The 24,039-nt window shown below is 55.3% G+C and overlaps 1 protein-coding gene and 2 long non-coding RNA genes across 21 annotated transcripts in view; all 3 read left to right on the forward strand.

The window, feature by feature from the left end:
* Positions 1-24,039, forward strand: part of FARS2 (phenylalanyl-tRNA synthetase 2, mitochondrial) — a 408,395-nt gene that overhangs the window by 305,003 nt on the left and 79,353 nt on the right. The window lies entirely within an intron of this gene.
* On the forward strand, positions 747-10,445 carry LOC146401150 (uncharacterized). Its single transcript, XR_014809536.1, has 2 exons — positions 747-4,085; positions 7,421-10,445. It is a non-coding gene; the product is annotated as an uncharacterized LOC146401150 (long non-coding RNA).
* LOC146401151 (uncharacterized) lies at positions 16,633-22,380 on the forward strand. The gene is made up of 2 exons (XR_014809531.1): positions 16,633-18,876; positions 20,011-22,380. It is a non-coding gene; the product is annotated as an uncharacterized LOC146401151 (long non-coding RNA).

Genomic DNA, 24,039 nt, shown 5'->3' on the forward strand with positions numbered 1-24,039 from the left:
GCCCGCGCGAGGCCTTCCTTTCCAGCCACAGCAGCTGCTCTTTTCCATCGAGAGCAAATAAGATTCAAGGCCTGAGAAGCCCGGGGCAGAGGCTGGCAGGCTCCGTGGGATGTGGTGGCCGAGGCAGACAAATGGGCTGGCAGCCCGTGGGGCGTCTGCGGTGGGGGAGCCCGTGCGGGAGCCCAGGGGTCCCCCCTCACTTCATGGAGCTGACCTGCTCCGGCCCCACCGCCCATGGGGAGTCAGAGCCCCGCCCGTGCTGGGAAGGCCCAGGGTCAGTGTCAGTCTGTCACCTCTTCCCGTGACGAAGAACCTGACCGTGAACATGGAAGCAGGCGAGGGCCTCACGCCGGGCTCCCGGGACCAGGCACTGCGCCTGCGCACGGCAGCATCTTGCAGTGGGTGCAGAGCAGAGGCGCCTGATTCTTTGGGAACCAGGCTGACAGTTCTCTGCCAGACAGTTTTGTTTTTTTTTTTTAATTTATTTCATTTAAGTATAGTTGATTTAACATACCGCGTTAACTTCTGCCGTACAGCAAAGTGACTCCGTTATACATAGCTATACATTCCCTTTCATATCCTTTTCCATTGTGGTGACTGTCATTCCCTGGGCTACACAGTAGAAGCTTGTTTGTCCGTCCTGCATCTAATCGTTTGCATCCATCTGCTAACCCCAGACTCTCAATTCTCCCCCTCCCATCCCGCCCCCTCCTTGGCAACCACAAGTGTGTTCTCTCTGCACAGACAGGTTTTTCAATGCTGGTTTCAAGATTTGACAGTTCTGGTGCTGGCAGGACTTTGGTTTTTCATTCCCTCTGGCTTCGTCCCTAAAAGAACAATAGACATGAAGGAGAAATAGTTGTCAAATGACAAATGAGAAACAGGGAGCAGTTACCTTTCCATCAGCGTCAAGATAACGTGAGTAAGTAAACAGGCTGATCGGGGATGCTCGGTGTGTCTGAACAAGAACCCTTTATTTATTATTGTTCGAACCAGAACGTTCTGTGCTTTGAGGGCGTGAGCTTGAGTGCAGTGCTCTTCAGTACCTATTTTTATAAACACGTACGATAAATATTAAAATCGATCTGGGTGCAAAGATCTTTTGGCAAGATCTTTGGTGGAAAGTAGGTGGGTGACTTGTCAGACATAAAATCCCGTGGGGTGTGTGTGTGTGTTCTTACCCCGTTTTCACGTTCACATTAGCTGTTTTTTAACCTGGTCTGGCCTTTCTGTGACTTTATTATACTGTTATTCTTGATATCCCTCCCAAATAAGAAATTTGGTGAAACTTATGAAATGTATCCCCAAATCAGGAACTTGTGAAAGCCAGTGGTATATGCCCTTTCAAAGTGTTTCATTAAGACTAAACAGTGAACCACAAGAACAACAAAACACTTGAACAGTTTTCTTCCAGTTAGAAAGCGTGTGTTCTGCTTTTAATTGACAGACCAGAAAGTGAAGTATTTCAGAGTGTCCCTTTAGCAAAGTATACACTCCGTCAGATTTCCTGTAGCATTTTTCTTCAATGTTGGGGGAGCAGTCACTGCAGAGGTAGTGATAGCTCTTTGGATTAACCTCAGTCAACTGGAATGTTCTATGAAGTATATGTTTGGATTCATTCAATGTTTTGATTAATCGGAATTCATACAGAAAACGCTTTGCTTCTGTTCCTGTTTATCTTTGTACACAGGGACATGGATCCTTTCCGCCTTAGAGTAGATAAAATTTAGCTTTATTGCCTGTTTGATAATTGAAATGTTTTTCTAATGGGCTGTGATCACAACTCTTCCTAGAACTTGGTAGAAAGGCAATGAACTAATTTAACAAATGAGTGCGAGCCAGTTCTTACTGGGGAACTTTCAAAGTGATACGAGTTCGGGCCAAAAGTTGGGTTGTCCCTAACGCCGTATTTAGGAAGGTTTTGTTTTCTTTGTTTAAACACAAATGTTTGGTGTGCTGTTTTCTAAAAGTGAAATAGGGCAGCAAAATAAAGCTTGTCTGAGGACGCTGCTGACTTGGCCCTCAGTTGCTAGAGATGTGCTGCCTTTGCTTTGCCGTTTCCGTCCCTTCCTGCGCTGCCCTGCCCCAGACCCCGGAGGCAGAGACAGTGAGGGGCGGGCGGCCTGGGCTGGGAGGAGGAAGGAAGGAAATGAGGAGAGAAGAGCCAGTTACACAGAAACGAATTATTTTCCTTTAAATTCTTGTTTAATAAAATCCAGTCGTTAAAAACAAAGATAGCTGTCAGGCCTCATGGATGTTTATGTTATGGTTCCAAAGAAGGAGGAGCTCTGGTAGCCCCTGGGATGGGAGCCGTTCATACTGCGGGTGATGCTGAAGACGCAGACTCAGCAGTAACGCAGCATCAGTTCAGCTCTGGCTCTGCTTGCTCCCTGCCGGCGGGAAAGGTCCCCGTGCTGTTGCTTCGGATCCCTACGTTGTCTTGTAAAATAAGAGGTTCCTAGGCCTTCCAGACTGACCTAAAGACTCTGCGGGACCGTCTCCAGGGGGCTAACTTGAGGGTCACCTGGCGGTTGGCAGTTCCAAGGGAAGTTAAGGTAGAAGCTCAGGGAGTTCCCGTTGTGGTGCAGGGGAAACGAATCCGACTAGGAACCATGAGGTTGTGGTTTGATCCCTGGCCTCGCTCAGTGGGCCAAGGATCCGATGCTCCCATGAGCTGTGGTGTAGGTCGCACATGCAGCTTGGGTCCTCCGTGGCTGTGGCTGTGGTGTAGGCCGGCAGCTGCAGCTACGATTCAACCCCTAGCCTGGGAACCTCCACATGCCGCTAGTGTGGCCCTAAAAAGCCAAAAAAAAAAGGGGGGGATAGAAGTTCAGTGGCGATTCCGCAGCTATCCCATGGCATTTGGAATAGCGATCAGGTTTATGGCAGGTACACATTTCAGCCCACAGCTCCGGGGTGAGAAATGGCACCTTCCTTTACCTGCCTAAGAGGACTTAATCCCTCTCACACCTCCCCCCTCCCCTGCCTCCACACATGCATCAGCTTGGGGGAGGCCTGTCCAGCCTCCCAACTGGCCAGAGCTGCGTCTGCTCCGTGTCCACAGCTGGGGGTTGCCTTAAAGGCAGGCAGGTCCTCTGCTCCTGTGCACCGCTGGGCTCTGGAAGCTTCCACTCTGGGTGTTCAGTCCACTCTGCATCCCCGAGCTCAGAAAGCTCCCACCACCCCTCGGAGATGCCACCCACGCTGGCCCAGGTTATTCCCCCCACCTGCTCCTGCACCTCGGGGCCCTCCAAACCCTTGGTGCTTCCCTGCTTGGGCCTCCTAACCCACCTCCAGCCAGCGCCCCCTCCCCGTCCACTCGCTGTCTCTCTGGGCAGTTCGGTGTCACCTCCCCTTGATGGGTTTCCCCCTCCTGTGGTTCGTGGAGATGAGCAGAGTTTTAAAAAAATTCAACACTGGACAGATTTTTCTCTTAATAAGTCGTGGTAACAAAGATATGAAATATTTAGCGTGTGCCACAAGGGCTGTCAGCTAACAATCCGTTAAAAGGGTGTAATTATCGCCCGATGTATTTTTGTCTCATTTGCCTGTTAATATTTACATGTGCTAAAGTTGCCTTTTTCGTGAGTGGTTGGAGCATTGGTTCAAAATCGCTCATTGAAGTCCCCCCAAAAAGGGGAGAGTAATGTCTAAATCCTAGCGCTCAAATAGACACGCAGGAGGCTAGTGAACGGGTTTCTGAGGCAGCTGTGGATCGTCAGTCTGCAAGGGCAATGATTTCTCCAAAGCAGCAAGAGGAGAAACCTGCCACGAAGAATGAAGGGTCGTGAATGTCTGAAACTTTGAGCTTGCTCGCACCAGGGAGTCGTCCAGCTTGAGCTCCGGCTGTCGGTCGAGGAGGCCTGTTCACCGCGTTCCTGCTCTGTACGCGGAGGCAGGGGTAGAACTCAGCCCGGTGTCGTTGTGAGGAATGAATGAGGTGATGCAGGTGGGGTGCTTAGGTGCATATTTACACCCTGTGTTACTGTCATTACAGTGCTTCTTCTTCATGTCGTTTTGAATACACAACAGTGGTCTCCATACGCGTATCCAGCTTTTCTAGAGCAAACGAAATAGTAGCACTTGTGGACTTCCGTTCGTGGCTCAGTGGTTAATGAACCGACTAGTATCCATGAGGACAAGGGTTCGACCCCTGGCCTTGCTCAGTGGGTTAAGGATCTGGCATTGCCGTGGGCTGTGGTCTAGGTCACAGACGTGGCTGGGATCCCCCGTTGCTGTGACTAGGGCGGAGGCTGGCAGCTGTAGCTCCGATTCGACCTCTAGCCTGGGAACCTCCATATGCCATAGGTGCAGCCCTAAAAAGCAGAAATAAGAGTAATAAGAAGAATAATAGCACTTGCAGCAGAGAAGTGATACCATTTTGCCATTAAAGGTGGAGAAGTGGCTACGACAGTGGCAGCACCACTCATAGTCGAAAGGTTTGCACAGGTTACAGGCTGGACAAATAAACCACAAAGTACATAGCAACTATTTCAAAATCAGGAAATTTTTTAAAACACGAAATTGCCATTTTTTAAGTCCAAAATGTTAAATATTAGGAAATCCATATGCTTCAACTTAACAGTATGCTCAGCGAAAAAGCAGCGCGCGCTACTGGCAAAATTCCTCTGCTAAGCGCCAGGGCGGGAGGCCTCACGGCCTGGACTGCGGCCCCGTGGAGAACAGTCCTGCCCCAGGAGTCGGCAGACCCGCCGCAGGCCCCTGTCCACACGGGGGGTGGGCGGAGGAGGGGAGGTGCCGGGGGGCTGCCTGTGGCCTTTATCCCCTCAAACCCCAGCCAAGAGGCACTGTCTGTTGTTCAGTCACGATTATTCCGGGGCAGGCTGTGGACGGGAAGGGGTACGGGGTTGTTAGTGATGGAGCTGCTCCCTGCCCAGGTGGAAGGGGCTTTTCTGAGAAGGGGTTATGCCCCTCAAAGGCCCAGCCACACCCTGGCGATCCCAAGGCGAGGGTTGACCAGATGCCCCTGCCTCCCATCCAAGCTGGTGCTGAAGAAAGAGGGATGGTGGAAGCGGCAGTCTGCCCCCCCAGGGCTGTTGAAGGGAAGGTGCTGGTAAGAAGCGTGGGTTCTTTTTTTTTTTCCTTCTTCTTCTTTAGGGCCATACCCGAGGCATATGGAGGTTCCCAGGCTAGGGGTCCAATCGGAGCTGTAGCCTTCAGCCTACACCACAGCCACAGCAGCACGGATCAGAGCTGTGTCTGCGACCTACACCACAGCTCACGGCAATGCCAGATCCTTTGCCCAGTGACTGAGGCCAGGGATCAAACCCGCAACCTCATGGTGCCTAGTCGGATGCGTTTCTGCTGCGCCACGGCCGAAACTCCCTGAAGTGTGGGTTTCACACTTGTGTAAATTTTTTACTACCATGTAACTGTGTCCCGTAGAACGCACCGATTCTCGCCGTTCGTGTCTTTGCGCTCCGACTGCTGCATATGCCGTGTAAGCACCGTCTCAGATAAGATAGAGAACATTCCATCAGCCCAGAAAGTTCCCTCAAGCCCCTTCCTCTCCCCCCACCCCAGAGGCAGCCCCTCTCTGACGTCTGTCACCAGACGTGCGTTTGGCCTGTTCCTGGACTTGATGGAAGTGGAATTTTATTTATCTGCTCCCGTGGGTGCTGAGGTGCGGGGTGAGGGCGGAGGATTTGCTCGGGACGGTGGCCACGCCGGCAGAGAGCTCCTCCGAGCTTCTCCGTGATTTCAAGGACCGACTTAAATCACGGAGCCTTTCCAGCGTTTCCAGGAGCCTGAACCTATCCCTGAAATAGCCCAGTTTTTAACTTTAAGGATAGGATGACAGGATTTCATTAAAAAAAAACAAGCAGAAAAACTGAACTGCAGTGAAAAGGGCTTGATGTCTGAAAGTTCAAACCTATCCTTGTTTCTCTTCACTCGTGTGAGGAGGAGATCAGAAGCATGAAAGGTTCGATCCCTGGCCCCACTCAGCGGGTTAAGGATCCGGCCTTGCTGTGGGCTGTGGTGTAGGTTCAGAAGGGAGCATTGGAACAGGCTAAGCGTCAGAAAACGCCCCCGCTGGTCCAGCCTGACCACACACGGGCTGAGACCTTAGGGGAGATGCTTCCAGCTGGACGGGGGACAGTTTATTTATTTTAAATTTTAATCCTTCTTGGCTGCAGTGGAGTTCCCCACGGCATCTGGGGTTCCCCGCGGTGTCTGGGGTTCCCCGTGGCATCTGGGGTTCCCTGCGGCACATGGAATTCCCCGGGCCAGGCATGAGATCCGAGCTGAGGTTGTGACCTTCCCCACAGCTGCAGCAGTGCCGGGTTGGACAAGGGACAGTTTAGGTCACTCCTTCAGTCACACCACAGACTTTCTTGGTCACCTGGAAGCTTCTGCAGGACTAAAAGACTAAGCGGAGCCCTTTGGGTGCAGCCCGGGGCTTTGCCTGGCACAGGACCCCCGCTCATCCGGCCCTTCCAGACCATATGCGTGGAGAACACGTCCTGCCACGGAGGTAGGAAGGGAGCAGGAGAGCGGGCGTCCGTCTGCTCAGAAGCCCCCAAGTCACGCGCTGTCCTTGGAGCCAGGGCAACAGGGGGCGTCTCACAGGGAGGGCGACATTCACGTTGAACTTCAGGGACCACCAGGTGCAGCAGGCAAGGAGGATGCTGAGGCCTGGCAGCGTACAGCGTGTCTGCCGAGCGGTGACCAGCCTGCTGTGGCGGCAGAACGCCCGAGCAGAGGGCTGTGTTGTCCCCTAAGTCACGAGCAGACTGTGCAGCAAACAGCATTGTATTCTTGTTACAAACGTCCATCCCTTAGACTTGCCCTCTGGCTTGAGCCTAAATCTATACGTGGCTTGATCTTGTGTGTGTGCCTAATGTCACTCTCAGTCGGGATGCACTGTCGCTTGCCAGCTGTGGTCACTTCTCAGGAGGTGCTTCATGGTCGCTTAGCTACAGCTTGTCCCATGGTCCCCGCAGGTGTGGGAATTCACAGCTCTGACCCCTGGCAGTCGTCCTAAAGGGGATGAGGTGAAAAGTGGGGGCGGGGGGGGCAGGTGTCAGTCACTGGAAGCACTTTGATGTAATTGGGCAGAGATCCGTCATGTGCCCCCTGAACACAAAACTTCCAGACAAACGGCTGCTAATGACAGCCCCCTCCATCCTCTGCACCTCTCACACCTCTTCTTTTGTGTGTGTGTGTGTGTGTGTGTGTGTGTGTGTGTGTGTGTGTGTGTGTGTGTCTTTTGTCTTTTTAGGGCCGCACCCATGGCACATGGAGGTTCCCAGGCTAGGGGTGGAATCAGAACTGCAGCTGCTGGCCTACACCACAGCCACAGCAACTTGGGATTTGAGCCTCATCTGAGACCAATACTGCAGCTCACGGCAATGCCAGATCCTTAACCCACTTAGCCAGGCCAGGGATCGAACCCGAGTCCTCGTGGATGCTAGTCGGGTTCATTAACCACTGAGCCTCGACGGGTTAATGAACCTCCAATGCCCCAGGTGTGGCCCTAAAAAGACATACATACATATATACAACAGACCGGGGCTGGTCCCTCTACCTGGCCGGGGCACCATGCGTGGCACTTGCCATGCGTGGCACTGAACAGGTCTTAAAAGGAGCTCCGTGACGGAGGCAGGAAGTTCCAGGGTCACGCCCTTCATCAGGAGCCTCCTCTTCTGTCTCGAGAACAAACATTTTCGTTTCTCCGTGTGCCCGCTTGCTTGGGGTGAGTGGGGGCAGAAGGTCCAGGTCAGGGAGACGCGGGGGGGACAGGACGGAGGCGAGGCCGAGGTCGCTGGGAGTGGACCCCATGCTCGGACACCTCTGAGACCCGACGGTAGGTTCCGAGCAGAGCCGGGAGGGCGGCTGCTTTTCTCCCCCAGTTGCAGTCACCTCACCAGCAGCTGGAGGAGGACCGTGTGTGGTAGCGTCCGTCGGCTGGAGGTGTCTGCATGCTTCTCTGTCGCCATAACAGGGAGAGGGGCCCTTTGGGGACACCCGCCTGCGTGACGAGCTGCTCGGAGAAGATTCCCTTCTCAGAATTTCTGATTTACAGCGATCGAAGCACTTACAACTGAAAAGCATTCTTCCCTTTGGTGCAGGATTCCTAGAATTTAGAAATTCGCTTGTAAATCATTAAAATCTGCCTCACGGGGGAGGAAGGCTGTGAAGACCCCAGACGCTGAAATTGAGAAGAAATTTACAACTCCTTCTTTATGCTCCCTTAAGGGTGTGCGTGTTTGTCACTCCACCTGATACCCTGGAGACTGAGTGCCCCCCCGGGGGGGTCATTTCCAGCCACGGCTCCCCCCCGCCCTCCTCAGCTGTTAGGGTTAGGGTTAGGGTTAGGGTTAACCAACCCTCGTGTTAACCGACAGGTCCCAGCTTGGCGGCAGGAAGGACAGTCACATGGAACCAGTCATTCTGCCTCGGGCTATTGAGGCTACATGTCACTCATGTGGGCTGTTTTCATTTGAAATCCTGGCCACTGCTGGCCAGCCCGGGCCCTGTCCCCCTGGAAGAGCAGGTGTACCTGGTGAGGCGCCCTCGTCCCGAAGCTTCCTGGGCGTCCTGCAGAAAACACAGCAAAGCACGGAGCTTCCAGAGCCTCCCGGCTGGATCCTGTTTGAGCTTTGCATCTCCAGCAGCCTCATGCGTTCCTTCGTCCTGCTCTGTTATTTTGGCCTCAGGAGTAGCCGTCTTTCCACCTGCCTTCCTGCTCCTTCTTGTAGTTTCTACGACCGCCATTCCTGACGGCGCAAGACATGTTTGTGGCTTCGCAGAGTTCAAACAGTGTAAAAAATTTAGGTTTAAAAACCTGAATGACTGAATTACAGAAAGAAGTCAGGCCCACCAGTGCTTTAAGCTTGAGTCCAGCCCTGCCGATAAACAGTCTCTCGGGACCCTTCTGGTTTTGGGGGCGGTGTCCAGAGGTGAATCGGGGTGCCCCCACCCCCGGAACCATGCTCCTGCCGCCCCACTGCAGCTTTTCCAGGAGCCTCTGCTTGTCTGGACCAACCATGGCAGGGATGGGGACAGCCCTTTGGCCCCTCGTCCCCAGAGAGCAGAACGGGAGGACACATCCCTGCCAGGGACCATGTTTTCCAAAGCTAAGAAGCCGAATCCATATGTTTAAACCTCTCCCTGGCTGATTGCCTGGTGCAGTGGACGTGTACAGTACAAGAAAACAAAAATTTTAAATCTGTTTTGGAGCAAACTTGAATGGGAGGAAATGCTGCCGTTTTGTGCGGAGAACACGTGTGAGCTTAGAAACCCCCCTCTGTGCGTGTGCGTCTGGGCGGTGCTTGCACGGGGCTGTTTATGAGATCTTTACAGAGTGTTACTGACTGCGGATCGTGGAGAGTCTTTATGACTGAGCAGGAGCCAAAGCTCTTTGCGAATCAGGAGGCACTTGCTGGGGTGCGGGCACAGGGTCCGGGGCAGATGCCTGTGTTGGTTAAGAGACCAGAGTTAATGGTGGCAGTGAGATGCGAGACGCCGTCACCTCTGGGCTGCGCCATTCTTCCTCTGAAGGCAGCACCTAAGAAAGGGGGCGGAAGGATCCTCTTGGGCCTCGATCCTCTGCTCTCGCAGCGCTTGTGGCCTGTGGGTGGGGGCGTCCACCTTCCGGCACAGCGCTGACGGATGTGGCTCCTGTTGGTCTCCTTATATCTCTTGATGCTGTTCCTGAATCCTCGTCCATGGCCTGAAACCAAAGAGCAAAGGAGCTGCCTCTCTCACAGAGGACGGAACCCTTGAAAGGACAATCTCCTTAAGGAAAGTTGCAGCAAAGGAGAAGGACGGGGCCGGCGGGACATCTGGAAAAGTCAGGAAGACTCGGTGAGCATCCACGAGGGCTCCTTCACGACCCTGTTTCTGAGGGATGCTGAAGACATAGGTGCTCCTGAAAGGGCTGATGTAAGGCAAAAAAAGAAACGATTGGGGATAGTAATAGTCTTTGTTTATTTCTTATTCATTTCTTTTTACTGATAAATAGTAATCGTGTGGAACAACTTTTCACGTACTTACTTCTGGATTTATTCTTCTGGAGCTCATCCCATTCCGTTCATAAATACTCAGGCAGCATGTACCTCTGACTAGGAAAAAAACACCTTAAAAAACAACCATCGGCGTTCCTGTTGTGGCTCAGCGAGTTACAAACCCAACTAGCATCCATGAGGATGTGGGTTCAATCCCTGGCCTTGCTCAGCGGGTTAAGGATCCGGCGTTGCTGTGAGCTGTGGTGTAGGTCACAGACGTGGCTCGGATCTGGCGTGGCTGTGGCTGTGGTGGAGGCCGGCAGCTGCAGCTCTGATTCCACCCCTAGCCTGGGAACTTCCATATGCTGCAGGTACGGCCCTAAAAAGCAAAAAATTAAAAAATGGTGGTTCGCTCTTACTCAGCTTGCAGGGCAGCCAGCTCCCTGAGTTCCTAGACATCACAGAAAAGAAAAACCCCATGGTGCCAGTGATTAAAATTCAAGCAGCTGCATTAAACACATGTAAAACCAGTTTTAAAATTGTGATCTCGATGTAGCACATGAGAAAAAGAACAGCATGAAAGAAAGGAACAATATTGAAGACAATTATCCTGACTCTGAAGGAGACTGCTGACCTCGGGCTCTCGTGTGCTCCACGGAGGGCCTTCGTCTCACTGCCCTGCCTCTAACCCTGGAGCCTCTGTTAAACCTCCGTGGAGGTGTTTGGGGATTTGTATTAAATTCTGGTTTATTAGAGTCAGGAGAAGGAAACAGAAATATTACAGAGACCGTGTCTTTAGTATTTCATTCAACGTTGATCAAGTACCCACAGCACACACCAGCCACTCGAGCAGCGACTCTCCAACTCTTCAGTCTCCAGAGTCCCTTCGCCTTCACTGAAGATCTTTGAAGACCCCGGGAGCTTTTGTTCACATGGGGTTGTAGCTGGTGGTGTCAACCATCGTACAGTTTTCCATGTGATACCGAAAGGTATCTTACTGATTCCTTTAGACATAATCACTAAACCACCGCACGTTCACAGACGTAGCGTGTGTTGGTGAGCAGTAACCAACAGTGTAAATGGCATCAGTTTGCATTTTCTCAAATCTCTTGGCCTCGCAGAAGGCAGGCAGCTTCTGTATTCAGCCACGTGCTCTAAGTTGTTTTGGTTGAAGCACAGGAAGAGTTCGACTCTGCCCTGCGGCAAAACGCATGTCGCTGAATAAGGGAGACGTGTTTTAGTGGCCTTGTGAAAAGTCTGTGGATATTCTTCTTTGATATTACGCTAAAACTCGACAAATAGTGGTTTCTTCAAAGTCGGTTGCACTGAGCAATCGGAAGCCTATCAGTGAACTTTTTCGTGAGTTACATGAAAATCCATTCGTCTGCCCTGCGTTGTGAGCGGATCTTTTACTCATGCGTGGTGTCGAGACAGCGTGCACTGTCAGTTGGAAAATGTTGGTTCCCCGAGTTAGGCAGCTGTTCCCAGTGTTGACACATCTTTCATGGCCCACGATCAGAAAAACCACCAACCTCGTCAGGAATGTCTTGAGTATGGGAAGCGTTGGCAGATACAAGTTTTCCAAAATTCAGAGTTTCACTTGAAAGCTTGAAATTTATCTTTGGCAAAAAAAAAAAAAAAAAAAAAAAAAATCCTGTCAGTTCTGGAAGTGGCAGTCTCGCTTGGTTCGTTTTTGGCAAAATCTCTGCCATCATCTGGCTGTCAGTAGCTCTTTCACCTAAAATTGCCGCTCCATGAAGCAAACTGCTCCTTCATCTTGTCGCTCGGACCCTCTTCCCTGAGCTGCCCTGTGCTTCGGCCTGTAGCCAGGTGCTCTGTGTGTGTTTCCCATTTAGTCACACAGAGGAGGCAAAAGACGTGGGCTCGAGGGCGAAGAGGTCACTGGGTGATGCTTCCGTGAAGCTGGATTTTTTTTTCTCCCTGCGAGGGTGAGATGGTGAGACCTCCCGTGAGCACTCGTGTAGGCTGATGCCAATAGTGGGACGGGTGCTAAGGCACCAGGAGTCCTGTCCGCGCTTGGCTTTGAACCAGCCGTTTGAAGGTCAGCGCAGTCTTATTGGAGTGGGATTGTTTTTGGCCCTGTGGACTCTTGAAGGGGTCTTGGGACCCCAGAGGTCTGCACTAGATACACAGCTTGACCTTGTGGAGGAAGGTAGATATTAAACCGAAAGCACCAGGGACGCCGTGACCAGAACAGAGTGGGGCATTGTCGCAGCAGGGCTGGTTTAGGTTGCATGGTCATGAAAGGCTTCTTGGGGAAGGTGACTTGCAGCTGAAGCTTCAGGCAGGTGGAGGGGGACGGGTAGCTCAGCCTCCGAGGCAAGGATGTCGGTGGAGAGAGCGGCCGGGCGGCCAGGCAGAGTGAGGGGTGTGGGGGGCGTCAGCAGGGTCGTCGAGGTCCCTGCCCGGGGCCTGAGAAGCCGAGGTCGGGAGCAGGATGTCCCCCTCGGCTCAGTGAGGACTTGGTGGCCACGGAGCCCAGCCTCTCCCAGCCTCAGGAGAATGCCCCCCACCCCTGTCCTCAGGATGGCCGCCGCCGCCGGCTCCGAAATCCTCCCCCCGTCGTAAAGGCTCTGAAAGACGTGGGGAAGGTCCCGCAAGCTCACATAGGGCACCACCCTCCTTCTGAAAGGAACAGTCGCTTCCGCAGGTCTCCTGGCTGCCATCAGCCTGCCTGAGCAGGGAGCCCTGGGACGAGAGAGAGAGATTCGGAGGGTGTCACATCGGCGCGGGAATCAGGAGGACCGGCTGGGGGAAGCCCACGCGGAGACGTGGGTCCTTGTCAGCGTCCGATCCCGCCCTCGCGTGGTGGCATTGTCGCATTAAGAGCGAGAGGGCGCCGGGCCCATCACAGCGCGTGTCAGACCTCGGCTCCCCGAGGACCCAGGCCTGTGCACTGGGGGCTCGCGGACAAAGACAATAAAAGCGGAGGCGTAACACACCCAACACCGTCCTGTCTGCACACAGGCAGCCGCGTGGCGTGCTCAGCACAGCCGTGCACCCGCCAAGGGCAGCCTCTGCTGGAGAACCGGGTCCCGGGCTGAGCGTTCGAGTCTCTGCTCTGTGCACCGCCGGCTGTGCTGTCCTGGACACATCACCGACCCCTCCCGAGCCCCGTGTCTGGTCCGTAGCACGGGACAGTGGCGGGTACAAGGCTTCTTGGTCCCCTGTGAAGGGCGGTGACAATCTCTTTCCTGTAAACACGCCTGTTCCTTTTTTCCCCTTTCCTTCTGAAACTGGGAGAAATCAGGAATGAAGCGGGTTTGTGTTTTGTGTTGTTTGTGAGGAAAAGGTTGTTGCATCTCTTCCTAAGAATGTTTGAATTAAATTCTCCTCCCGGAGGATGGGGTTTTTATCTTCTGTGATTGTTCTCGGAAGGAGCAGCGGACAAACACAGTGAAACTGGAGGCTCCCTGCTTTTCTTCCGGAGAAGAGTCTTTGGGGCTTTGGGCCAAAATGTGGCTGGAAATGAATTTTAGAAGCGGTCACAGCAGCAGGTGGTCCCAGGTGCGAGGGGCCCGGCTGGTGGCAGCACATCTCTGCCAGGGCAGTGGGGAGCCCTGCCGAGTGTGCGCGGAGCTGCCCGTGCTGCTGCCCCCCCCCCGGGTCCGGGAGGTGCATCCCCCGCTGGTGCGTTCCCCGCTCTTCTCCCTCTGCGGGACCTCGCTGCCCTTCCAGGTGCTTGGAAGCTGCCAGCCCAGGAGCTTCCACAACAGACCCTCTGCTGAGGAGGGGGTGGGCACAGGGCAGTGAGACCTGAGGGGGCAGCGGCCAGCACCCCTCCTCAGCAGGTGCACCCCGAAACCACCCAGGGGGGTGACCCTGTCACCTTGTAGGATTCGAGAGGCTCCCCGTGATGTGGCGTGGGCAGGAATGCAGAGCTAGGGCAGCGTGTGCCGGGCGGCAGAGGGGCGCTGACCTGATGGCGAAAGGCAGGTGGGGAGATGGGCGTGTACGGAAGGACAGGACGGGAACTTGGGGAAGCTTCTGCGGGCAGGTTCCATGGTGCTGCCGAAGCAGGGCTTGGGTGAGCCGGAAAATGGCCTCTTTGCCTGGTGACCACGGCCGAGACAGGAGGTTGTTTTGGGTTTGCGAGTGTCCAACAAACTTAACATTTTCTTTAATTTTCTCTCTTTGTTTTTTTTTCGTGTTGTGGCCCCCTGGGGTCGGAGACCAAATCTGTGAAAGAGAGGGTGAGAAGGAGGCGGGCAGTTTTCCACATCCGGCTCAGAGGCGGCCTGCTGTGTCCTGAGCGTTCTAGCCCAGGAAAGGGCCAAGTTTACTAATAAGCACGTGACGCCTGCGCAGACCTCGGGGGTGAGGACCTGAGCCTGTGAGGACTCGGTCCTTTCTAGCAAGTGCGCCTCAGAAGAAACGCTGGGCCGGCACCTGTTCTTCTTGCAAGGACGCAGGCTCTAGAAGGAAACCACAGCAAAAGGCCCTCCCCAGGCTGCTCCTTCCAGACTTCGGGGGTCAGTCAGAAGTGTGGGCCGGGCGTCACGGGTTGGGGTGGGGGGTGAGGAGGGGCAGTGGGTGGCAGGACAGGGGCTGACGACTCCAGAGGCCGGCGCAAAGAGGGGCGTCCCCCAGCCGGGTGCACGCTGTACTCGTCTCCTTCCCCTGGAGCTCCGGCGTCCAGGTGGGAGCAGGCATCCTAGCGCACTGCTTTGGGAGTCAGGGCAGGGGAGACGGGCCCATGGGAAGGAAGCTTCTAGAAGCAGGAAGAGGGCGAAGTCTGGATCAGCAGGCACGAGGGAGGACACCCAGGCCAAGCCCAGGGAAGAGAGGCCAGGCGTTGCTGGCCCAGAACAGTGAGTCCTCACGCAGGGATGGAGCAGGTTGCAGGGGATCCGGCGGCGGGGGCTGGGGGGGGAGCTGGAAAGGGACGGGGAAGGGACGTTATGTGGGGCCTGAAGTGCCAGGCTAACCGGAACCGAATTCGACCATCACTGAGCGCCACGAGCTTGCGTGGGGAGGGAAATAATGTCTGCGTTCCGAGGCAGTTCTTGCTGTGAAGAGGCCCCCGCTGCCCAGGCTCGCATCCTGGCCGCCAGCCGTGGGAGCAGCTCGCCGCCTCTTCCTGCCTGGGTTTCCACGTCTGTCCCAGGAGCAGCAACACTAGGCGCTTGTGAAGACGTAACAGGGTGGCGATGCCAAAGCTCCCAGGAAGCGCCTGGCCGGGGAAAGGGCCTGAGGTGCCGCCTCGTGCCCTGCTGGTCGTCGTCCTGGGGGCCGATGTTTAAGGAGCACCGGTGGGAAGGAAGGAGGGCGAGTTGGCACAGTTAAAAGGATGTCGCCGTGGGGCAGCAGGGCCCAGCAGCCTTGCAAGGCTGACTTTAAAAGGCTGGGTCTGCTCCCCGCCCCCCCTCCATCCCCCCCATCCCCCATCCCCCCACCCCCTTCGCCCCCCACCGTGGCACCTGCTCCAGATTCTCACTTCCTCCCCCACCCTGCTCACCCTTTCCCCTCACTCCCGCACCCCCCTCGTCCCCCTCCCTCCTTCACCCTCCCCCCTCCCCCACCCCCACCATGGCACCTGCTCCAGATTCTCACTTCCTCCTCCAGTTGAAACACAAATAGAAATTTTGCTCCTTTTTTTTTCCAAATCCTTTTGAAAATTCCCACCTGGGTTTATCGCACTGTGGACCCCCTCCCTTCGTCAGAGCATCGCGTGGACGTGCGCATGTGGAATGGGGGGGAAGGGACTTCCAGCGCGCGCCCCCCCAGCCAGCGGGGGCCCAAAATTGACGGCTGGGGCCCAGCCCCGAGGTGCTAACGATGAAGACTGCAGCTCGTGGAAAATATTTAAACGTTCCGTCAAGTTAAAGCCAGAAATGCTCCCCAGGGGTAACTGAGGAAGTGGCGCTTGGGGACCTTCCGGGGTCCAGCTTCGTGACCTGGGCGGCGTCGGAGCGTGTCACAGGTGTCGCTAGATGCGAGGAGGCCTTTCCGTGTCCCACGTGACATCTTCCTCCGTGGTCCCGCTCCGTTTGGTGAAGAGGGTCCGGCGCCCGTGTGCTCAGAACCCGGCTCTGGGCAGCACGCAGCCCTCCAGGGCGTCTTCCCCACCTGCCTGTGGGTGCATCGGAGCTGCGAACCCTGCGGCCGCTCAGTACGTTTGATAAATGGCCAAATTAATTCATTAAGGCCACATAAAGCGGGTCTTCTCTGGACTCAGACTGAGGTGCCACCTGGGCCTTGCTTTCAGGTCCGTTTGGAGAGGCGGTGTGGTGGGTGGACCCCGCCGGGATCCTGGCGTACTGTGGGCGCCTAACAGATGCTGCGTAGCTGAGAACAGAGCGGGAGGTGGGGGAGCACCGTGTGGAGGGACCTTGATGAACCCAAGGCAGGGGTTCTAGAACATTCTCAAGTGGTCATTAGCGTTTCATCCACAGCGCCCGCAGCCTTTGTTCATCTCAGGTGGTAGCAGGAGTTGCCCTCACAGGAATAGTTTCCTGAGAAACGTAGAAGCATCACGCCCGGCCTGCACTGGTACCCAGTAATCTCTGTTTGTTTCAACGGTCTAACAGCTGGGGCCGTCTGTGTGCTCTCAGGGACTGGCTGCTCTCACGCTGTGACATTTGCTGGGGAATTATGGATTTTAGAGCATTACAGCTTTATTGGGGTTTTGAGATTTGGGTTTTTTTTTTTTTTTTTTTTTTTTTTGCTTTGCCTCTTTTCAAAGCCAGGTTTGCTAACGCTGAAATGGCTGTTTATTCACGACGGCGACGGGGGCAAGGAGGTGTAGGAAGAACAGTTTTACTCATCTAGAAAGAATATGCCTTCCTTAGAATGGTTCTTGCCGTTGGCAAAGCTGAGACCATGCTCGCAGGCTTCTCCCCCTGCAGTAAGTGACAGGAAAAACACACGGGCGCCGTCGCCGGCTGAGGGTGGCTGTGGACGGCTGTGGCCAGCAGCGAGGCGGTTTACATCAGAACGCAGGTGGGTGTACACAGCCCATGAACTCAGGAGAATGCAGCAGGGGAAGGCTGCAGAGGCCCGGTTGCGACTCCTGGAAATGCCAGCCCCGCTTGGCTGTGAGCCTCCTGTGGTTGAGTTTCCCCAAGAAGTACCCAGGCCCGTGCCCCACGTGAGCTGTGCTTTCAGGTGAAAGTTTCTGTGCTCTGCAGCTGCGCTGGCCTCCCTCTGGGGGCCCTGCTTTGCAGGGGTTGCCAACCTGCTGGGTGGAAGGTCACCTGGGACCACCCAGACCCCTCCTGGGCCCCCTGCCTCTTCCAATGACTCTGGAAGGTGGTGCAAAGGTTCCCTGTCGCCAGCGCTGGGCAGCCTGCTGGCCCTGCTCCCCGGGAGGCTGGCGGGCCCTGGCGGCTCTCGAGCCCGCCGCTCACTCACGCTGCAAATGGCTGTCACTCCCGCTTTGCACAGCTTAACTGGAAGGGGCACTTTAGCGAAGCAGGCAGTTGGTCCCAGGCAGAATCAATCTTCCTACTGCTGAAAGAGCCAGGCCCTGCGCGGCTGGCCTTGGGTGGGTTTGGAGCTTGTTGGCTCAACGTCCCCCTGCGGTAGCTGAAATGAAAGGCTTGTGCTAGTGCCTGGTGCCTCCAGAGTCCGGCTAGGGCCCCTGTCTGTCCTTTCCCCCCCACCCACCCCCGTCCCCCCACCAAAGGCAGAGCAGAGGGCCAGGCACCCTGGGCTGGCCCGGCCTTGCAGAGAGCACAGGAGGAGGAGCCTGGAGCGGGGCTGTAAGGCAGTGCGGGCGGCAGGCTGGGGAGGTGCCGGGTCTGAGCAGAGAAGCGTTCTCAGAGGAGGCAGCATGCATCCAGCTGTTTGCATTTTCGGGGGCGTTGTGTGTGCTCGGTTCATTCTTCTTTGCGGAAGGTTCTAGGCGCGGTCGCAGCGCCTCGTACTCCTGCGCACTCAGAGCTCAGGTTCTTCCCTCGGCAGGGGTGGGCGTCTGGGTCATATTCGCAGGTGCCCTGCCCTCCGACTTTCAAGGACCAGGTTTCCCTGCTTTGTTTTTGTTTTGTTTGCTTGCTTTTGAAGCAGAGGCTCCCAAGTATAGAGTTACCCCCTGTATTCCCTCACTTACCCTCAAACCCTGCCTGTTTCCCAGGGGATTGACAGAAGTCACCCCAAAGCCGGGCTTCTCAGCTCAGCACCACTGAAGCTCTGGGCCAGATCCTTCTTTATAGACGGGGCCCTTCCCGAGCTTCACGGGGTATGTACAGCCCCTCAGCCTCAACCCACCAGATGCCAGGGGCAGTGCACACCCCCACCCCGAGCTGTGACAACCCAAAATGTCTCCAGTCATTGCCACATGTCCCCCGAGGGGCAAGAGCTTCCTCTCCAGGAATCGTGCAAGGCAGCCCACCCTCTCTAAACACATGCCGGCCCACGCGGCAGGATGGGTTGTTCTTGGTTGTTAAACTCTGTTTATCATTTGTTCACTCACTCGCCTGCCTCTCTACCCATTGATCCGTCCATCGGTCCCCCACCAACCAGCCAGCCAGCCATCTGGGGGGTCAGAGTGCCTCTGGAGCCGAACGCCCTGGAACTTACACTCTGGCCCTATGGAGTTCCCATTGTGGCTCAGCAGGTTAAGAACCTGACTAGTATCCATGAGGATTCAGGTTCGATCCCTGGCCTCGCTCAGTGGGTTGGGGATCCAGCGTTGCTGTGGCTGTGGTGAAAGCTGTCAGCTTGCAGCTCCAATTCAACTCCTAACCTGGAAACGTCCACATGCTGAGGGTGTGGCCCTAAAACAAGGAAAAGAAGAGAAGAGGAGAACTCTGGCTGTCCCTGGCTGACCGCATGACCCGAGACTCAACTTCCCTGAGCCTCACTCGCCCTCCCGCCCGTCCGTGGAGAAGGCAGCGCCCCATCGTGAGAAACAGCAGGACTGGGGCGAGGCCGGGCCTCAGGGGTGAGGGCGGGGTGCAGCAGGGGGAGGACTGATGAGGCGAGAGCCGCTGGGGAGGGACGTGTCCAGTGAGCCGGGGTCGCAGGACGGTTAACTGTCCGAGGTGCAGCCACGGGAAGGGGATGGTCTACCGTGACCTGAGCCTGGAGAGCGTCCAGGGAGCTGGGCGGCTGAGGCACAGAGTCCAGGGGAGAGGCAGGCGAGGGGGATGCGACCAGCTGGGGCCCCGTGGAGACTGAGCCCATGCGGTCACTGCGGGCGCTGAGGAGGCATCTGGAAACGTGGGCTTCGAGAAGGCCGGCTCTGGTCTCCTGAGGGAGGTGACTCAGAACCGTGTGCTCGGACAAAGCAAGAGCATGAACAGAGAAGGGTTGAGACTGGGCCTTCGGGAGCAGCTCACTGAGGTGGTGGGCGAGGGTGGTAGGCTGGGGGAGAGCGGGGACAGAGCCCTCAAGGAAGCCGTCAGAAGCTCCGAGGCATTCCTGTGATGCAGCGTCACACGGGGGCTCAGGGGAAGGACGTTCAGAGAGGAGGCGGGCCCAGAGAGGTCTGGATGGGTCAAGATGGACCAGCAGGTGGCAGCCCGTCTGCAGGGAGCAGAGGGGGCCGCAGGCAGCGGTCTGTCAGGCCATGACACTCGTCAAATCGTTCTCTTGTTCCTGGTAATCCACTCCTGACCACAGAATGAGTCCCTTCCTTGCGCGTTTAGGATGCTCTGGGAGCTTCACTTGGATGTGAGCTGGAGACGCAAAGCAGAGCCCAGCAAGGTTAAGTAACTTGCCCTGCGTCACACAGCTCCTCGGTGGCTGCAGCGCGGCCCTGGGAGCATGGCCCTTGGACTGCGTACTCACTGTCAGGAAGCCACTGTGACCTGGGCGGTGAGCGTGACCACCTACCTAGATGGGTTGTGGGGACACTCACAGATGTGAGAAGGCGACGCAGGCTGGGCATTAGAGAACCCGGGCCGTGAGCTGCTTGCTGCTCGGACCCCAGGACCACCGTTCAGACAAGAGGTGCCCTTCTGTTTCCCTCTCCTCACTCCCGGCCTCCCTCCCTCCCCTTTGGAGCTCCCCATACAGCCCCCTTCTCAGCTGCGTGTGGCCCCTCCGTGCGCCCCTCCCCTGCTCCCGCCCTCAGCCCCACGCGGTGAGCGCTTCCCTCTGTCCCAATCCGAGCCACCTGCTCTCCTGTGTGCCTTCCGTGGGTCACGTCGGGGCAGAGCGGGGCTACTGTGCGCTTGGAGCTCAAAGTCCCTTTGCAGCCAAGTCCCTGGAGGCCCGTGGAGCTCTCGGTTTGGGGCCCAGTTGGACGTCTGGCTTCTCAGACATCCTTTCCCGTTAAAAATGGAAGGTCATAAAAACAGGGCCCTTCGGTCCCTCTCGGGCTCCGCCTTTGTTAGCGTGGCTGGGGATTGGGGGCGGCCTCTCCTCTCTGTCCCAGTGTGATGTGTCAGGTCACGGGTCGTCTCGGCTGCACCATGGCCAGGCCATGTGAGCCTCAGCAGCCCATGCCCTCCCAGGTCCCGCCGCCCCCATCACTGAGCACCCCCCCACCCAGGGTCCCCCTTGGGATGCGGGCTTCCTGCCCCGCCCGCACTCTGCCCTCTGGAGCTGCTTGCACAGGCTTCGCATCGCATGTAAGCTGCATCCTTCCACACCAGCCCTGAAGCCGCTTAAACAGGACCACACACCCGTCAGCACCACCTGGTGCCAGCCCCGGGTGCCCTCGAGGACAGGGACCACCTTGCATTCGCCCTGAGGGGCAGTGGGTGTCGCACGGGCCAGCGCTGTACCTGGCACAGGGCATTCAGCATGCCCGCTGTCACGGTCCTTGTCTGTGTCCTCGCTCCCCAGCACACACCGCCCCCCACCTCCCCGAGTTCCAGCACGGGGCCTGCTTGCAGTTCAGCAAGGCTCCCGGACTAAAATGAAACGAATGAATACTTGAGAGTTGGGTCTGTGGAGAGTCAGAGAAGTCGGGGAGAGGGTGACCCTGGGGGTGGGGTGTTAGGCGGGACGAAACCTCGGCCCCCTGCCTGGCATCCTCGCCTCCCACCCAGCGGCCGCACCCCTCCAGCCCCACCACCAGTCTCATCGGCCCCTGCTGAGTCTCCTCCTCGCTCCACTATTTTTATCCAGAAATAGAAGCTTTTCATACATTTAACTCTTTTTTTAAGTCGGGTATATTTCAGATCCCAGCCCTCCACCCTCCCCCGATTCAGATCACCTCTGCAGGCATTTACCGAGTCCTCCGTGCATGCAGACACCGGGCTGGCCTCTGAAGACACAGCCCAGAACCAGGCCCTCGCGCCCGCCCTGGCGGCACACAGCCTGGCAGGCCAGACAAGGGGTCCCCCGGGCGTGGGGGCCCGGCCACCCATCTCGGACAGTGGGACAGGTAGCCTGAAGGTCGTGCTTGGAGCCCCTTTTCCCAGGATGAGGTTTTGTGTGATTTTAACTTGTTTGCAGATAATTAACCCTCGGGTCAAAAAATCATACTCTTCTGCCTCTGGGGAGATTGAAATCAGATTTTTGAAGAGAAGCAATTGCTGTGCAGAATTAAAAGCTTCTTGATGAATAATGCTGTCTACACAGGGAGGAAATTACAGTAGCACTTTCTGCTATGTAATTAAAAAACCAAAAAAGTAGAGATGAATGAAATACCCAGCAGTGAAAATGGGATTTGGTTTTCAGCAGAGGAGATGGAAGCTGTCAGGCCCGCGGCTTCTCCGTCTAAGGGAAGTGTGTCCCGACTCGTTTCAGCTCATGGCCAGGAATTTCATGGCACGTCTTCTGTAACCTTGCTAAGACCATGGCCTAAAAGGGGGGATTTTTTACTGTCGAATACGTTTTTTTTTTTTTTCTTTCTATCCATTGATCTTCTTTCTAAAATCTCAAAGACGTTCCATAGACCCAGGTGGGGCATCACCTGTTTAGTTCCCCCCTCTCCCCACTGCCACACCCTGACTTCAGCAGGCTTTAACCGCTGCACATTTGCCCAAGAACCTGGACTTGTGGTCAGAGCCAGGGGGTCTGCCCAGTGCTCCCAAGTCTGGTTTTTCCTGACTGTCGTGAAATCAAGCCAGAGAGCCCGTGGCTGCTGCGGCCAGTTGTGCAGGAATCAGAGGCCTCCATCCTGGCCCAGCCCAGTGACTTGCTGTGCAACCCCTGAAGCCAGTCACCCCTCGGAGCCTTGGTGTCCATGTGCACAGGATGGGGACCGGAATAGCCTCGACACAGAGATGCGAGCGCTGGGGATGGACGCCTGGTGCTCAGTGAGGTCCCGGAAATGCGGCTGCTGTTGGAAATGATCCTGGGCTTCGAGGGCTGAGTTGGAGTGATGGCTGAGGGACCGGGACTGGGACGTCATTCTTTCAGGAACCCTGGAGAGCAGGGCGGGAGTGGGAGGCCTGTCCTCAAGGCCCAGGAGACCTCACCCCACGCACCAGGTCTCAGGGTCATACTCCTGAGGTCCGGAACACACGTTCTTCTGAGAAAAGAAGAAAAAGAAGACCAGGCAGGAAAAAGAGTCATGTCCGGAGTTTCTGTTGTGGCTCAGGGGTAGTGAACTTGACTAAGATCCACGAGGACTCGGGTTCGATCCCTAGCTTCGCTCAGTGGGTTAAAGATCTGGCGTTGCCATGAGCTCTGGTGTAGGTCACAGATGCACCTTGGATCAGGTGTTGTTGTGGCTGTGGCTATAGCATAGGCTAGCTGTAGCTCCGATCGGACCCCTAGCCTGGGAACCTCCATATGCCGCAGGTGCAGCCCTAAAAAAAAAAAAAACAGAGTAGTGTCCTCTTTAGGATCCAAGTTCATGGAAGTGGGAAGCAGGCCGTGGGCCTTCTCTCTCATGTTCACTGTGGGGTAAAGCCAGGGGCGTGTCGCAGTGGGGCACACCTCTGCAGGTGCCATCAAGGGACCCTTCAATCTCGTCCACCCTTCAGAGGGAGCATGGGGGTGGGGAAGTAACGAGCATTTGTGTAGCCCTTGATATGGCCAGACAGCAATATAAATGCTTTATGTAAACATTTCCCATTTGCCTTCATAGTAATGCTTTGAGGTAGGCTTCTATGCTCCTCTCATACGTAAGGAAATTGACACAAATGAGGGTAAGTAATTAGAGCTGGGAGAGTTCCTTGTAAATCAAAAAATGGATGGATGGGTGGATGGAAGCCGGATAGATGGATGGATAGAAGATGGATGGATGGATGGTGGATGGATGGATAAATGGTTGGATGGACGGATGGATGGATAAATGGTTGGATGGATGGATGGACGATGGATTTTGGAAGGATGGACGATGGATTTTGGATGGATGGACGATGGATCAAGGGGTGGATGGATGATGGATGGATAGATGGACGGATGGACGATGGATGGATCAATGGATGGACAATGGATGGATGGATGATGGATGGATGATGGATGGATGGACGTTGGATGGATGGTGGATGGATGGACGTTGGATGGATGGTGGATGGATGGATAAATGGTTGGATGGATGGATGGACGGATGGACGATGGATTTTGGATGGATGATGGACGGATCAATGGATGGATGATGGATGGATGGATGTTGGATGGATGGTGGATGGATGGATAAATGGTTGGATGGATGGATGGACGGATGGACAATGGATTTTGGATGGATGATGGACGGATCAATGGATGGATGGATGATGGATGGTTGGACAGTGGATGGATGACGGATGGATGGATGACGGATGGATGGTGGATGGATGGATGGGTGGATGGACGATGGACGGATCGATGGATGGATGATGGATGGATGGACAGTGGATGGATGGATTTGGATGGATAGATGGATGGACGATGGATGGATCAATGGATGGACAATGGATGGATGGATGACGGATGGATGGATGTTGGATGGACAGATGGATGGATGATGGATGGATGATGGATGGATGATGGATGGATGGATCAACAGATAGATGGATGGACGGTCAGGTAGGAGAATACCATATCTCTCTGTAGTAAGCTATACTATGTCTATTTATACATGTGATATTCTCCTCCTCATGACGATTGCTTTAAAATGTCTGTCCCAATCAAGTAAGTAGCCTTTCAGAAGATCAGATCCACATTTACTCCAAGATACTTCACTTGGTTATTTTGTAGATCATATTAAAATGATCTGCAA

Source organism: Sus scrofa, chromosome 7 (genome assembly GCF_054392235.1).
Source record: "Sus scrofa isolate SSC_HxYL_T2T_F1_AM1 chromosome 7, Sscrofa_HxYL_maternal_Yorkshire_Landrace_v2.0, whole genome shotgun sequence".
Taxonomy (NCBI): domain Eukaryota; kingdom Metazoa; phylum Chordata; class Mammalia; order Artiodactyla; family Suidae; genus Sus; species Sus scrofa.